The sequence below is a fragment of the Anolis carolinensis genome, unplaced genomic scaffold (genome assembly GCF_035594765.1).
Source record: "Anolis carolinensis isolate JA03-04 unplaced genomic scaffold, rAnoCar3.1.pri scaffold_10, whole genome shotgun sequence".
Classification (NCBI taxonomy): Eukaryota; Metazoa; Chordata; class Lepidosauria; order Squamata; family Dactyloidae; genus Anolis; species Anolis carolinensis.
The window spans coordinates 16,424,643-16,442,418 of record NW_026943821.1 but is presented as its reverse complement, the minus strand read 5'-3'; positions in this window follow the sequence as shown (position 1 = coordinate 16,442,418).

The window sequence follows — 17,776 nt, the reverse complement described above, 5'->3', positions numbered from 1 at the left end:
ATTTTGGTGCTAAATTCATAAATACAGTAATTACTACATAGCATTACTGTGTATTGAACTACTTTTTCTGCCAAATTTGTTGTCTAACATGATGTTTTGGTGATTAATTTGTAAAATCATAACCTAATTTGATATTTAATAGGCTTTTCCTTAATGCCTCCTTATTATCCAACATATTCGCTTATCCAACATTCTGCCGGCCCGTTTATGTTGGATAAGTGAGACTCTACTGTATATTGAACTATACCACTATACTGTAATATTATTAGTAATATTATATGTAATATAGAATATATAATTAATATTATTATATGGTAATACTATTAGTGTTATATTGTAGTACATTATAATATAATTATCAATATTATATGTATATACAATATATTATATTATAAAACCGAGGGCGGGGGCCAGGTAAATGACCTCGGAGGGCCGCATCCGGCCCCCGGGCCTTAGTTTGGGGACCCCTGCTCTAGATCAGTGGTTCTCAACCTGTGGGTCCCCAGGTGTTTTGACCTACAACTCCCAGAAATCCCAGCCAGTTTACTAGCTTTTAGGATTTCTGGGAGTTGAAGGCCAAAACATCTGGGGAACCACAGGTTGAGAATCACTGGTCTAGATGCTCTGGCAAGAGTAAGAATAAATAATATTTTGTGTTCCATAGAACTTGGACGAAATATTTGGGTTGGGGCTTCAACCCTAGAATTTCCCAGTCAACATGGCTATTGATGTTTGGGGGATTTGGAAGTAGAACTGCAAAAAAAAAAAAGTCTTGAAAGCTGAAGTGATAAGAAATAAATAAATTAACTAAAAATGATCCACCTATGTAGGAATCTAAAAATCTCAACAGTTTCTAGACTTCAAATTTCATATTATTTATCCAGTTTGTGTCAACTGTATTAAGATGAGAAATGGCATTCATAATAATCAAACTACAGTAGAGTCTCACTTATCCAACATAAACGGGCCGGCAGATTGTTGGATATGCGAATATGTTGGATAATAAGGAGGCATTAAGGAAAAGCCTATTAAACATCAAATTAGGTTATGATTTTACAAACGAAGCACCAAAACATCATGTTAGACAACAAATTTGGCAGAAAAAGTAGTTCAATACGCAGTAATGCTATGTAGTAATTACTGTATTTATGAATTTAGCACCAAAATATCACGATATATTGAAAACATTGACTACCAAAATGCATTGGATAATCCAGAACGTTGGATAAGCGAGTGTTGGATAAGTGAGACTCTACTGTATGTAGAAGTAAGCCCCATCTATATAGCCATTCTTGCAAACATGCAGTGAGATGGATTGCATGCTAGATGCCCATAAAGCAAGAAATATATGCCAGGACAGCTCCTTATCAATCTTAGTATCGCTAAATCAATAAAGAAATGAAGCTACTTCACTTACCTGCAGAAAGCATCTGGCTGGTTCATTCCTTAGAATAGCTGGATTATATAGTGCTTTGCTTTCAAATGCCTCAGCCAATGCCTTGTTGGGTCAAGGAAAGCACAGAATTTGCATACGATTCTGAACAGGAATCACTGATAACAATATTTAATCAACTGACAACCCAACCCATACAATATACACATCTAAGTACATTATCCCAAACTTGAATTATCATGTTGATGTAAAATGAGATAAGAGACTCAGGAGGTTTCAGGAACTAGACGGAAATTTGGTTTGTTTTTTTTCATATTTAAGGTTAACCCCTTTCTAAAAGAGGAAGAGAGAGTACGATACAATTCATGATGACTGTTCAGAGATACTTAGCTCAGTGTAAAGTTATATAGACATCCATTCTGGTTTCTTTAGACATCTCCCATTTTTTCCTCATTTAGAAGAGTTACTAATTGTGTCTTCAAAAACTTCACTTTTAAAAGGCTCCCATCTATCATGAATTCTGTTCTCTTTTAAGTATTCCTGGCCACATGGAAGACACCAATATAATAAATACATGGAAATATGATTGCAGCTTAACTTATTTATTTACTATTTATTTACTACATTTATATCCCGCCCTTTTCACCCCAAAGGGGACTCAGAGCAGTTTACAAATTATATGTACACACAATATATTATATTATATTATTAACATAGCACAATATTAGCATTATATATTACTATATTGTACTATACCACTATACTGTAATATTATTAGTAATATTACATATAATATCTATATATATAAAAGGGTAATGAAATTTCGGCCTAGGACCAAACAACAAAGCTACACATCCCAGAAACACTAAACTTGGCAGCAAAACCCGTCATCCATGCCTCTACGTTCATACAACAAAAAGAAAAGAAAAATAAAGTCCTAATTAGAGGGAGAGGAATAATTGTTTTTATCCAATTGCTGCCAGTTAGAAGGCTAAGCTCCGCCCACTTGGTCTCCTAGCAACCCACTCAGCCCAGGGGACAGGCAGAGTTAGGCCTCACTTAGGCCTCTTGCACACTGCCTATAAAATACAGATTATCTGATTTTAACTGGATTATATGGCAGTGTAAACTCAAGGCCCTTCCACACAGCTATGGGTTATCATTTATAATCTTATATTATCTGCTTTGAACTGGATTATCTGGACTCCACACTGCCATATAATCCACTTCAGTTTGCATTTTATACAGCTGTGAAGAAGGGGCCTCATATAATCCAGTTCTAAGCAGATAATATAAGATTATAAATATAACATGTAATAATTACTGTGATATAATAATACAGAACAATATAATCTCTAAAATCAGGATAGTAAATAAAGAGCAACACTCTGAAAGCATAAGCCACAGCAATGTGTGGCTGGGCAAAGCTAGTATATATATATAAATGTAATGTGCATAATTAGGACTGAGTTAACAACAAAACCACTGGGTCAAATCACACCAAATTTGGTCACAAAACTAATCATTTTCCAAGAAGTGACCATAAAAAAATGAAAAAAATAGAGACAAGGCCAGAAAAATTCCCCAAAATAAAAAAAACACTATGTGCATGCGCAAGAAGAAAACATCCAAGCTTTGAGGCTGCAAGGCTATTCACTGCTATCCCATCTGGCCAACAAAGGATTCCCATATGCGACAGCAATGTGTGGCCGGGCACAGCTAGTTGGATCTAAGCCTATGAATTATGATCTCCCAGATTAAATCATGACAGGTTTGTTCCCCTGGCAGAGAAAGGAATGTGGGATTAATAGTTATCAGTCTGTTTTGGCTGGCAAGGTTTAAGAATTGTTTTAATCCAAGGAAACAGACCAGGTTTTCTCCCTGGCAGTGTGTTTAAAAACATATGCCTATATCATTCTATTCCCTTATCTTCAGCACTTTGATTCTGTGTTCCTGCATGACAAGAGGTTGGACTAGATGGCCCTTGTGGTATCTTCCAATTCTATGATTCAATGATACATTGATACTGGTTTCCTTTTACTGAACTAACAGACAGTCTTTTCATTTCCAATCATTTCAAGCTAATGGGACATGTCTCAAAGCCTGAACATCTGGGTTGTTGTATGTTTTTCAGGCTCTGTGACCATGTTCCAGAAGTATTCTCTCCTGACGTTTTGCCCACATCTATGGCAAACATCCTCAGAGAGAATACTTCTGGAAAATGGCCATACAGCCCGAAAAACATACAACAACCCTGTGATCCCGGCCATGAAAGCCTTTGACAACACCTGAACATCTGGTTAATTGCTGGGCCCAGGGAAAGAACTATCCCATTTCACAAACTTTGCCCCACCCAGAATCACAAATATACTTTCTCCATATCAAATTAAGTGATTGTCATTAAGTTATATCATACTGGGAGATATGAATTGCCCATTAGCCTGGGCCTCGGACATATAAAGCTTTCATAATAGTTTACATTGGAAACTGGTCTACAGTTGTCAAATTTATATTCCTTCTTGCCTTTGGATGGATTTCCCAAATCATTAAATGCCAATTTTCTATTTATGCTATTATAACATCCTGACCACCAAAAAATAAATTCCATTGGATGATTGAAGGGAAGTTTTTGACATTGTGACAGATCATCAGAGGCATCTCACTCCCAAAGTGGGGCAAGACGGTCAATGTGATGAAGTCCTTAGAGTCACAAGCAAGAGTTGGTAATTCTTATTATTAATACTTATTTTAACTTGAATTTATTCTAAGCTACCCTGAGATCTTTAGAAAAGGGGTGAGCTGTATATATTTTGCATAAATAAATAAATCAACTTGATTTCAGTGGACCTGCTCCAGATGTGAGGAACAATAACATTTAAGTCATAGTCTCCTTTGACCCCCTTTTAAAACCGTGTAATGATATCATACAGTCTATCCTGCAAAAAGTTTCTGGAGAATTTGGGTGCATATTAAATGCTAGTTGAAGGTTATCTATTTAAGTAAATAGCTTCTATGCTTTATTCAGAGAGCAAATATGAATGTTTAAACTTGATTCATTTCTGGCTAAACAAACAAGAGCAGAAATATTGATTACATTCTTGGAATTATAGTGAAAAGGCCCATTATTCTAGAATTGTTCTGATACAGAACTCAGATACTAATGTGTTGCCTTACAACATGTATGTCTTTGTCCAAAATCCAACAGTTCCACCCAATAAGAGTAGAAACATAGCATCAATGGGCAAAGCAGTATTTACAATGACTGATACAATGATTGATTCAATGGGACTGTTGTAGTTGGGATCAATAATAATATTGAGGCAATTATATAATGTACAATATAATATATAATAATATAATGTATATACATATATTATTGATAATATTATAATGTAATACAATATAATAATAATGATACTATATAATAATATACATTATATATTATACTAGCTGTGCTCGGCCACTCGTTGCTGTGGTGAAGTATGGTGGTATGGGAAATAAAGTATTGAGGAATTGGTGGTAGTTAAGGTAAAGGGTAAAGGTTTTCCTCTGACATTAAGTCCATTATAAATGGGTTATATAGCTGTGTGGAAGGGCCGTGAGTCTACACTGCCATATAATCCAGTTAAAATCAGATAATCTGTATTTTATAGGCAGTGTGCAAGAGGCCTAAATGAGGCCTAACTCTACCTGTCCCCTGGGAGACCAAGTGGGCGGAGCTTAGCCTTCTAACTGGCAGCAATTGGATAAAAACAATTATTCCTCTCCCTCTAATTAGGACTTTATTTTTCTTTTCTTTTTGTTGTATGAACGTAGAGGCATGGATGACGGGTTTTGCTGCCAAGTTTAGTGTTTCTGGGATGTGTAGTTTTGTTGTTTTGTCCTAGGCCGAAATTTCATTTATATATATATATATATATGGTGTATTTCAGCATCCAGTGCGAGTGGATTAGGAAGTTTTGCTCAATCCCTTCCCTCAAAGAATTTTCCAACCTTTTGGAGCAGATTTAGGGGTATTCTAACAATTGCAGGTGAGAAGGGGTTGCTCACTGTAGGAGAGACATCATGATATTCTTGAATTGTGACTCTGATTGCACTCATTCTCTTTTATTAGTTTTATTACAATCAAAACCACATATTGGGTCTCCACGCCTCACGAAATTCAGCGAAAACTTTCCTGCAAATATTTGAGGAAGCAAATGATCTCCATATGGAAGACACTTCCTTTGTTGACAGAGGTCTTGTAAAACAGGGCAGAGTTTATTTTTGCTGAATTGCCTGATTCCGGTTGGCACAGGGCAATCTCTGAGTTTAACTGTGCAAAAACAAAGATTGTACATTACTTAAGACTGACAATAATGATGTATCCATCTATAACTGGGCAGTACTTAGAAAGATATTGTGGGATTGGCATCATCCACTTTACTGCTCATCTGAGGACTGAGGGCGCATCCAGACAGGGCAGGAAATGTGGATTTTTAAATGGTTCTTTTGTCCGTTTTAAAGAAACAGGTTCTTCCTTACAACTCCTGGGCAGGACCCTCCATTCTCTTCCTCTTACAAAGACTTACAAACTTCTTCAAACACCTTTGCAGAAGGATATGGAAAGTTTGGCCTCTGATTGAATATTAAGAAAGTTCAAGTGTTCTACCAGCAGGCACCAACCCATCCTTCCGCAATGCCATAAATAAAGCTTAATGGTGTAATGCTAGACCAGATCACTCTGAGCCCATTCGGGAAGATAGGGCGGAATAGAAATCAAGTTGTTGTTGTTGTTGTTGTTGTTATTATTATTATTACCATATATACTCGAGTATAAGCCGACCCAAATATAAGCCGAGGCACCTAATTTTATCACAAAAAAATTGGGAAAACATTGACTCCAGTATAAGCCGAGGGTGGTAAATTTCAGAAATAAAAATAGATATCAATAAAATTACATTAATTGAGGCGTGAGTAGGTTAAATGCTTTTGAATATTTACATCAAGCTCAAATTTAAGATAAGACTCTCCAACTCTGATCAAATCATTATTCTCATCTTCTTTAATGTCAATGTGCTTTTAATAATAATAGAGTAAAATAATACATGTAATAATAATAATAAATACAGCAAAATAATACATGTAATAATAAATAGAGAAAAATAATAAATGCAATAATAAGATCAGAGTGAAATAATAAATGTATTAATAATGATGATAAAAATAGAGTAAATAAATGTAATAGTAATAATAATAACTTTATTCTTATACCCTGCCCCATCTCCCCTAAGGGACTCGGGGCGGCTTACATGGGGCCATGTAAGTAGCAACAATAGAGAAAAATAATAAATGTACCATATATTCTCGAGTATAAGCTGACCCAAATTTAAGCCAACCAGGATCCTCACCCGAGTATAAGCCAAGGGGGTCTTTTTCAGTCTTAAAAAAGGGCTGACAAACTAGGCTTATACTCGAGTATATACAGTATTTATTGGTGCAGTAATCATTAAAGCCTCTGAAACCCCAACAAGGGTGGGAAATCAGTACTGCATCAGCATAAAGAAGGATTAAAATTGTTTTTGAGTCAGTTTTGGTGAGTGAGATGATAAATACATGAAGGATTGTGTTCTCCACTGAATAAAATGGGGGCAAGAACATATTCCAGTTTTACATGTCAATCTTGCTACAGTGGACCTGGGCAGGTGTGTTATAATAAACGGACTCTGATTGGATCTACACTGCCCTAAAACCCAGTTTCAGAATGTAGGTTTACTCCATTGATCTGGATGATGGGGCAGTGTAGACTCATTTAATCCAGTTCAATGTGGTTAATCCACGTTCTGAAACTGGATTATAGGACGGTGTAGATCGTTTTAATTGGAAATAGAAATCACCTATCAATTGAGTTCTGTCCCAGTTTACTCCAGAAACAATAATGTGGGATCAAATAAAATGCTGCTTTAAAATGAATAATTTAAGTAAAGAGTTTGGTTTCTTTGGTGCAGTGTATTTAAATGCATGATGGTCCAAGACCTGGCAGTGGTCAATTGTGGTGTGTCCCACTTTAAAACCAATTGGCTCTTCTTCCAGAATTGCGTAGTCATTGATTCACACTTAATTTGAGCCCTGGGATAGATCTGCACTGACCATTTATCCTGGGGCCAATCTGACGTGGTGAATCATAGATTGGCCCAGGGATGGTTCAGACCTCCACCTCCACCACCCCAGACATTGCAGAGACAGAGACAAATCTGTAAACTTCCAGTGGCGCCAGACCCAGTGCTGCACCTACCACACCCTCCTTTTTATCGCAGTCAGTTGGTAGTTTTGGAATGTCATTTTGTCAATTGTAGTTTAGTTACTTTATATTTGGCTGGGATTTTGTAATTTTTATATAAACAAATGTTCTTTAATAGAGATTTTTCAAAAAGAAAGTTGGCAGGAAAAACTGAACCTATTTGACATGTGAGTATGACTTCTTAATCAGTATATTCAGGCCTGTAAAAAAGCATGACTGAAAACAACAAGGAGTCCCCCAGGCAGGAAGCAGCCAGGCTTTGAAGTTGCAAGGCTATTCAATGCTAATCAAGGTGGCCAACTGCAACATCCACACTTGCCTCAAACAGATGAGAGTTCTTTCTCCCACCCTAGACATAATTCTGCAGATATATAAACCCCACTTGCCTAGTTTCCAACAGACCTCACAACCTCTGAGGATGCCTGCCATAGATGCAGCTCTCTCTCTTGGCTTGGCTTGCTGCTGGTTATTGCTCTCAAAGATGTGCTAGGTCTTATTTTCAGGGGATGTCTTATTTTTCCATGAAGAAGAATTCCCATTTATTATTGAACCAAAAAAAAGAACATTTATTATATACTGTTCAGTAGTTGTCATCACAAACCAGCATAACCAGACAAACTGTGAATCCTATCAAGAATTTCTTGTTACTATCATTATTCCCATGTACAACAATCTATGGTATGTACATTTACCAATCCTGCATGCTCTGGTGTTCTGTTCAGCGGGCATGCTTCCAAGTAAAAACTTTGCTAGGTCTTACTTTTGGGGGAGGCCTTATATTTAGCAATTCAGCAAAACCTCTACTAGGTCTTATTTTCAGGGGATGTCTTATTTTCGGGGAAACAGGGTATATATAATGTTCCTTCACTTATTGCGGGAGTTACATTCCAGGACCACCTGCAATAAGTGAAAATCCATGAAGTAGGGGCACTATATTTATTTTAATATTTATACATTATTTTAGTAGTTATACACTATTATTCTCCTGCCAACCTAGAAGTTCAAAAACATGCAAATGTGAGTAGATCAATAGGTACCACTCCGGCGTGAAGGTAACAGCGCTCCATGCAGTCATACCGGCCACATGACCTTGGAGATGTCTATGGACAATGCCGGTTCTTTGCTTAGAAATGGAGATGAGCACCAACTCCCAGAGTCGGTCACGACTGGACTTAACGTCAGGGGAAACCTTTACCTTTACCTTACATTATTTTAAGTCTTTATCAACCAATTGTGTTTGATAAATCTCCTCCTTCTCCTCCCGTTGCCACTTGGGCTCCTTTTCTCTCCCTTTGGCTTCTCCTACCTCCCTTCCTTAGGCTGTAAATTGTAATTTTTTATGATTTATAATAATATTTTAGAGTTTATTGAAAAACTGTGAAACAGCGAATCCGCGAAAAGTGAACCGTGAAGTAGTGAGGGAACACTGTGTGTGTGTGTGTGTGTATATATATATATTAGTGTCAGGAGCAACCAGAGTTGCTTCTGGAGTGAGAGAATTGGCCATCTGCAAGGATGTTGCCCAGGGGACACCCAGATGTTTTGATGTTTTTACCATCCTTGTGGGAGGCTTCTCTCATGTCCCCGCATGGAGCTGGAGCTGGAGCTGATAGAGGGAGCTCATCCACGCTCTCCCCGGGTGGGATTCGAACCTGGCAGCTTTCAGGTCAGCAACCCAAACTTCAAGTCACGAGGCCTTTATCCTCTAGGCCACCAGAGGCTATATATATATATATATATATATATATATATATATATATATATGTCTCAAAGAAAATAAATTGTTGGGCTTCACTTCTCTGTTTAGAAATCAAACCTCTCTCTCTATAACTTGCCCTTGGAAAATCTACTCTTATTTTACTTTATTTTATTTTCACCCCTCTAGCCCAAAAACTGAGCGGGGGGCGAGCCTCCGAAGCCCTCCCTTTGCCGCCAATTCTGCTGCAAATTTTTGTTTTTTCGTATGCAAGACAAAAATCCCATTCGTATAGGCGTCCCATTTTCGGAAGTGGTGACAAATACGAAAACGAGACAAAACTAATGAAATAAAACAAAACGAACAGTGATTCCATACAAATGCACATGACTACTGAGTATTAAATATGACTTTTTACAGGAAAAGTAGGCAATTGTAGGGAAGCCAGGAAATAGCAAACTAGGAGAGTTTGGAGTTCCACTGCCCTCTAGAGGACATGTGAAGAATTTCACCATGTTTTCAGCCCTCTGTCATATTTGAAGCATAGGAGGAGATTTTGCAGCCTCTACTAGGCCTACAGTGCTGGGGTTGCCAGTATGTTCCTTACGTCTCTTAGAGAAAATTGGGAGCGGGCCATGTATGTCTTCAAAATGTCTCCTTTTGTCAGTTCCAAGTTGATTTAGTGCTGTTTGCTTGCATGCAAAAGGAATAATAAACCCTCTTATATTATTGTGTTCATCTTCCTAAGGAACTCTTTTAATAAACTAGTAGCTTAATTATATAGACCAGGGGTCCTCAAACTTTTTAAGCCGAGGGCCGGTCCACAATCCTTCAGACTGTTGAGGGGCTGAATTATCATTTGAAAAAAAAAATACAAACAAATTCCAATGCACACTGCACATGTCTTATTTGTAGTGCAAAAACAACAACAACAAGAACAATGAAAGAACATACAATATTTAAAAATAAAAACAATTTTAACCAACATACATTTATCAGGATTTCAATGGGAAATGTGGTAGTGCGATGTCTCATGGGCCACGTAGTCCCGTTCCTAGTACTATTGTGGCAGATGAAGAGGAAAACTTAGGTTTCCCACCATTTCTGCCAGAATTGGAGCCCTTGCACCTGCAAGATGTTTGCCCACAAGAAGACAGCCAAACAAGCCTTGAGCAGAAATCTCCCCCTTTTTCTCGCCGGATTTATTATAATCAAGATAGAAGCGCTCGAGAGGCGACTCGCAGGAGCGCCAGGATTGCTGCCAGACAATTAGCTGATTAAGGCTGCTTCCCTTGGGAAACTTTAAGGAGTCATGCATCTGGACACAGTAGGTTTCGTTTCTTGTTCCCCAGAGAAAGTGTTCCTGGCGGGAAAACAAGATCCTATATAGGTGTTTGGCCACAAAGGATTCCTTGCGGAGTCAATTCGTCAGCTTCGGGAGTAGTTTGTGTGTGGACTACGCTACTCCAGTTCCAGGACCTCGTTCTCGTTCCAGCCCTGCCTTGTTCCACGGATTTCGCCAGGGACCCTGTTCTTGCTCCTCGCTTCTTGTTGCCTTGAATCAAGCCTTGTTTGCCAAGAATCTAGTTTGCTCTCCAGCCTTGCATCAAGTTCCATGGACTAAAGAACCTTTGTCATTTCCCCTCACTTTGCTTGGCAAAGTGTGTGTTTCGGTTATTGGATTACAACTTTGGACTTTAATATCTCATATTGGACATTGTTTTCCTGGACTATATTTGACCTTTCCTGAAAGGTCTACTTCTGAACTATATTTTACACTTATTTTTATTGACTTTATATATTTCCTTAATAAAGATATTAGATAGATTCTGGTCTCTGCGCATGGTTATTGGTGCTCTGCAGCCTGGGTCTTGACAGGTACTGCTTCTGGCCAATGAGATAGTCAAGTTAATTAGGGTTGCTGTTGTGGTGGTGGTGGTGGTGGTGGTGTGCCGTCAAGTCATTTCAGATTTGGGCGAGCCTAAGTCTAAAATGTATTTATTTATTATTTATTTATTTACTGCATTTATTTACTAGATTTGTATCACACCCTTCTCACCCCAAAGGGGACTCAGAGTGGCTTACAAATTATATGTACATACAATATATTATATTATTAGCATAGCACAATGTTAGCATTATATATTACTATATTGAACTATACCACTATACTGTAATATTATTAGTAATATAGAATATATAATTAATGTTATTATATGGTATTATTATTAGTGTTATATTGTATTACATTATAATATTATTATCAATATTATATGTATATACAATATATTATATTATAAAACTGAGGGAGGGGGCCAGGTAAATGACCTCGGAGGGCCGCATCCGGCCCCGGGCCTTAGTTTGGGGACCCCTGATATAGACTTTGGCTCCCCTTGAGCTCCCTGGTAGCATTGCCCCTGAAACATCTTAAGACTTGAGTAGGTGCAGAGTATATATTGGCATTGTAGATAGTACATTTGCAATCACCAACTAAGATGGAACGGCTTAGAAGAGCATGATGAGGTGTTATCAAAAAATCGGATCCCTCTGCATTATATGGGTTTGTAGCATTGTAGGCCTAGTAGACACTGCAAGATTATTCCCCCAGGCTTCAAATATGACAGAGGGCTGAAAACATATAATTCTAACCACAAGATCTTCTCCCAGGCTTCAACTATGGCAGAGGGCTGAAAACATGTAATTCAAACTGCATTACATGGCGGTGTAGATCCTGCTCTAAATAGCGCCCTTAAAACCGGGAATAAAAATGGAAGGCTTCTTTGACATGGGAGCACCAGCCTCTGTAACCTGCCACTTTTGAATATTTATCTGCCAGACATGTCAGTTACAGAGGCTAGTGCTCCCATGTCAAAGAAGCCTTCCATGTCAAAGAAGCTGTGGCGCAGGCTGGTAAACAGCTGCTGCAATAAATCTCTCTGACCATGAGGTCATGAGTTCGAGGCCAGCCCGTGGTGAGCACCCGTCAATTAAAAATAAAAATATAGCCCCTGCTTGTTGCTGACCTAGCAACCCGAAAGATCGTTGCATCTATCAACTAGGAAATAAGGTACCACTTTTAAAAAGTGGGGAGGCAAGTTTAACTAATTTACAACGTTGGAATGAGGAAGTGAGGAAGTGCCATCAGAGTGGATGATGAAGCAGATGCTCCCCCCTGTGGCCAGAATCAAACATTCCCTCAGGAGAAGGTTAAATTGCCTCTGCGTCTGTCTGTCTGTTGTCTCTATCTCGGTTTGATGTGTTTATGGGCATTGAATGTTTGCCCTATATGTATATAATGTGCTCCGCCCTGAGTCCCCTTCGGGGTGAGAAGGGCGGAATATAAATACTGTAAATAAAATAAATAATTCTTACTCCTGGTTATAAGAGAATGTTAAATAATTCTGAACATCTCCAAGACCATTACTCTACAACAATATTTTCCCCAAGCAGCATATCCCATGACAATCCTCACTTTCTCTATTATTTCTGCGGTCTAGATATCAATATTAATAAAAATGATTTCTGCCTCAGCCTAGATGTTATTGCAATGAGTGAAAGAACAAAATCTTCATATCATGGCTATTTTTCTTCACTACAAGCCATCTCTTGAGGAAATGCACTCTTATCTTGTTCTATCTTCTCCAATTATTCAGTATCCTCAGTTTCTGATATCAGCAACCTTTTATATAAAGCAGAGAAGTGCTTATCGACTAGATCCATGTTCTTTGTAAACATTCATTTTAAAACAGTTGGCTAGTTGCAACCAAGAAGGCTATTGTAAACAAAATTAGGTGTTTGGGGTGTGAATTTAGTTACAAAACACAAGATGCTAGCTTATTTAGGGTATGAAGCAGATTTTAAATATTTCAAATGCTCTAGAGGGCACTGTTGAATTATATACATCCAAATTCATGGGATTGTGAGACTTTTTTTTCTCCCTCCGAAACGACACAGGTGTCCAAACAGAGCAATAAGAACTAAACCCCACTTTATCTTTTGGGACTGGCAATCTCAATGTCAGACATGAGTGAAAGATAAAGTTTTATAGGATGCAAAGTCTGCCCATCATTCTAATGTATCTGATTTTCTTCATTTAGAAATTAAATTGCTGCCACAGACTCTTCTGTGGGTGTCCAGTGTCTTGACTAATCTGCTCATATCTTCATAGAATGATCCACCAAAGGCTGGATGGAAGGAATATTTGTTATTGTTCATGGCTCTCTGCACCAAAAGACAAAAAATAAAAATTCTACAAATGCGAAAAGCAGCAGCTGAAACCACAAGTAGATAAATCGCGGACTGATAGGTAACTCTGAGAAGACAAAGTATCCATCCTAGCAAAAGGAGGCATTTTTGCTGTTACCACCACCAGGATCCCAGCAGAAAATGTTGAATCAGCAATTTATCGTCTTCCTAGGAAAAAGTGGAGGAAGGGGGTTGGACTGGATGGCCCATGAGGTCTCTTCCAACTCTACTATTCTATGATTCTATGATTCTAAGAGGAGAAATGGAGAGGATCCTAAGAAAGGCAAAACTTTTCCCCAATAACATAATAAGGAAAGCAAAACAATCCATCAACAACCACATCTCAGATCCAGAAATTATCAATATAGTCAAGGAGGATATCATGGTAATCATGAAAACAGAACAATACAAAGAAAAACATCTGACAATCCTGGATCCCACAACATGTTATGATTTTATTTTTAATCCTGCTTCCTCACGATCATGTAGTGTACACATTCAAAACATATTTCTGTTCGATCTTCTATTTCCCACTTCTAATTTAGGAAGAGTATTACCCCATCAAGCTACAGTAGAGTCTCACTTATCTAACATAAACGGGCTGACAGAACGTTGGATAAGCAAATATGTTGGATAGCAAGTAGAGATTAAGGAGAAGCCTATTAAACATCAAATTAGGTTATGATTTTACAAATTAAGCACCAAAACATCATGTTACACAACAAATTAGGCAGAAAAAGTAGTTCAATATGCAATAATGCTACGTAGTAATTACTGTATTTTCGAATTTAGCACCAAAATATCACGATGTATTGAAAACATTGACTACAAAAATGCGTTGGATAATCCAGAACGTTGGATAAGTGAGACTCTACTGTATTTTGTTTGAGAGAGCATCCATGTAAACTTTTGTCAGGCATAGCTTTATTTATTATTATTTACTTTATTTATATCCTACCTTTCTCCCCATGAGGACTTGAGGCTAACAACCATACAATTGGATCACAATTTAAAACAAAGTGAATACAAAACAAGCAAATAGTTTTGTTTGGACTTAGGTTAAAACACAGTTAAAATATAATGAATGCAATTTAAATTGTATTTAAAACTAACCCCCCCCCCCCAAAAAAAAATCCCACCCACAACCTCCCCAGCAGTGTGTCTTGTTATCCTTCCCCAAATAATCCAAATGTTATAGTATTTTTACTTTGTTCTTTTGCAGTAAAGGCTCCTCAAACAGCTTACAGGGGAACAACTCTGGATCAACTTGCAGGTCCCTTAGCCATTGGTGTAAAAGGGCTACAGAAGCACTCCGTACCTACTTCCCTGTAGATCTTTGGATACGGAGAATGTTACACCCCTAGGCAACTGGAGCACCGAAAACCAACACAAAGACCAATAACAATATAATATCTTTATTAAAGCAAATAAAGTTCCAAAAGGAAATAAGCAGCAAAGTTGAATAAGCAATTGACCTTTCAGGAAAGATCAAAATTAGTCCAATAAATAAAAGTCTTATGTCCAGTATTAGAGTCCAAAGTCCAGAAACCGAAACACACTCAAACTCAGCTTGAGTATTGAGTGGGGAAAAGAGCAAGTAGCAAGAAGAGTTCTCTAGAATAAATGTCCATAAATAGGATTTCAGGGCAAGGCAGAAACTAGATGTTCAGGAGCTGAAACGCAGTCCAAACTTGGCAAGGAGGTAGACTGGCGCCCGATCTCCAGTTCCTGCTGCGTGCTACTCTCGAGTAGACCAGGCGTTGTGTCTCATCTCCCTGCCACGTCTGAACTGCGATTCAGTTCCACCACGACCAACTTTGCCTTGCCTTGTTATCCTAGCCTCGGACATTAAACCTAGGACTCTTTGAAGACCTTGCTTATTTCCCCACTCAAACTGCTTGGAAGTTTGAGTGTGTTTCGGTTATTGGATTTAAAACTTTGAACTCTAATAATGGACATCTAACTTCATATTACTGGACTATATTTGACCTTTCCTAAAAGGACTATTACTGGACTAAATATTCTGCTTATTTTTGTTTGACTCTTTTATTTCTTTAATAAAGAGATTAGATTGTTTATTGGCCTCCGTGTCTGGTTCCCAGTGCTCTCGCAGCTTAGAGGCATCACACTCCTGATGTTTCGCCCACATCTATGGCAGGCATCCTCAGAGGTTGTGAGGTATGGAATACCTCTGAGGATGCCTGCCATAGATGTGGGCGAAACGTCAGGAGAGAATACTTCTGGAACATGGCCACACAGCCCGAAAGACATACAACAACCCTGTGATCCCAACCATGAAAGCCTTCAACAACACTTTTATTGAAGTTCATAAGCTCCCCCAAATCAGGTGCCTAACTCCCTAAAACTTCCCAAGAGAACTGAGCTTGTTACAGTCACTGCACCAGGTGTCTAACTCCCCAATTCTTCCCAAGAGAATAGGGCTTAGCCATAGTCACCACGCTCCGCTAATCTGGCACTTCTCCATAGGCTTTGTCTTTGTGATCTTTCTGTTTGTACAAATGCTCTACGATCAAACACTAAACTTTCCGGAGAATCTGGGAAAGCCGGCACTGTTTCAAGGGCATTCTTAATTGGCTCTGGCTTGGAGATGTCAACATGAGGCATCTGGAAGGGTGATGAATCTTGTTGACTTGGGAGAAAACCAAAATCTTCTTCGTCCTGGTCAGAAATGGGTACAGGGTCAGGAGCCAAAGGTGCCCTAGGCATCACAGAGAAACTGAAAAGTTATCAAAAAGGTACAATAGAGATACCTATTGAGATAAAGTGAGTTTATTGTCTTCAGCAATTTGGTAATTCTACCTTGAACTGGGAAAGGGAAAGAAGAAAAATCTACCCTTTCACTTGTTTCCCAGCTGTGCTGTCTGTTTGATAAAAGAAAAGGAATGACCCCTGTTTCCGATTAATTTATCGAAAAGTTTGCATATTACCAAAGGCTGGGTTTACTGGAAGGTCAAATGGAAGAGCCAAACAACCTTATTTTGAAGCTAGACAATCACAAGGGCTGTGGTTTTCATTCTGTGTGAGAGGCAAGTCATTTCGGCAAGAGGACAAAAGGGCCTTGGAGTGATTCCAATTGTATTTCTGCTTAAGCCAGAAGGTCATAAGACTGATATTTTTCTGGATTCCAACGAACTCTCTGGAAAACAGCCAGCCTTTTGGAAAGACCAGTTCTATGTGTTTACACCAAGAAGTGGACATGATTTATTGCTGGGCATTTCCAATTTAGATACAATTTTTCTTTCAAAAATACAAATGTTAGTAAGATAATTTCAAGAGAGTGAAACTATCTTTCCCTGACATCTCTGCTACATCTTCATTGTGCTGTGATTAGTGTCATGCTATTTGTCTGGCTATTTGCAATACTCATATCTCTGCCTTCATTCCAAGAGTTTTTCCCTTCCTAAATGTTTTCCTCCTAGGTTACTTCCAGACAAGCCCTATATCTCTGGATCTGATTCCAAGTTTTCTGCTTATCTCAGATTATGTTGGGCTGTCAGGGTCTAAATTGGAGATTGCTTCTATATCTTCAAAAGCTGGGCAGTAGAGTAATTGCAGAAGGTCATACAACCAGGTAACAAACAACATATACTGAAATTCCTCATTAACACAAGCATTCTGCATTCTTTGCTCTGATGTTAACCTCAGTCCTAGGCCAAATTTACAAGGACACTATAAACCAAGTCAGATGAAAATTGACTCCATGACATATATGATGCAAAGACAATGTGGGGCACAGACCTTTATATCCTTGCCTAGATATTGGATACCTACTTCAGCCTGTGGAAATTGTGTGTGATGGGCTATATTATGTTTATTTAAGTTCAATTATGTATTTTATTTAGTTTTATAAGTTCATTTTTATCCCCTGTTTTGATTTGATTATCATTGAATGTTTGCCATTTTGTTACTTTTATTGGAAACCTCCCTGAGTCACCTCAGGAAGATAGAGCAGGGTACAAATAAAATTGTTGTTGTTGTTGTTGTTGTTGTTGTTGTTGTTATTTTATTGTATGACACAGCAAACAAGATAGATATGCTGGATTTCGTATCACAAAATCACAAGTCGAACACTTCCCAAGTGTCTAGGACTATGTGATGTATTTTGGGATGATGCGCACAGATGCCAGTAGGGTGGCCTTTT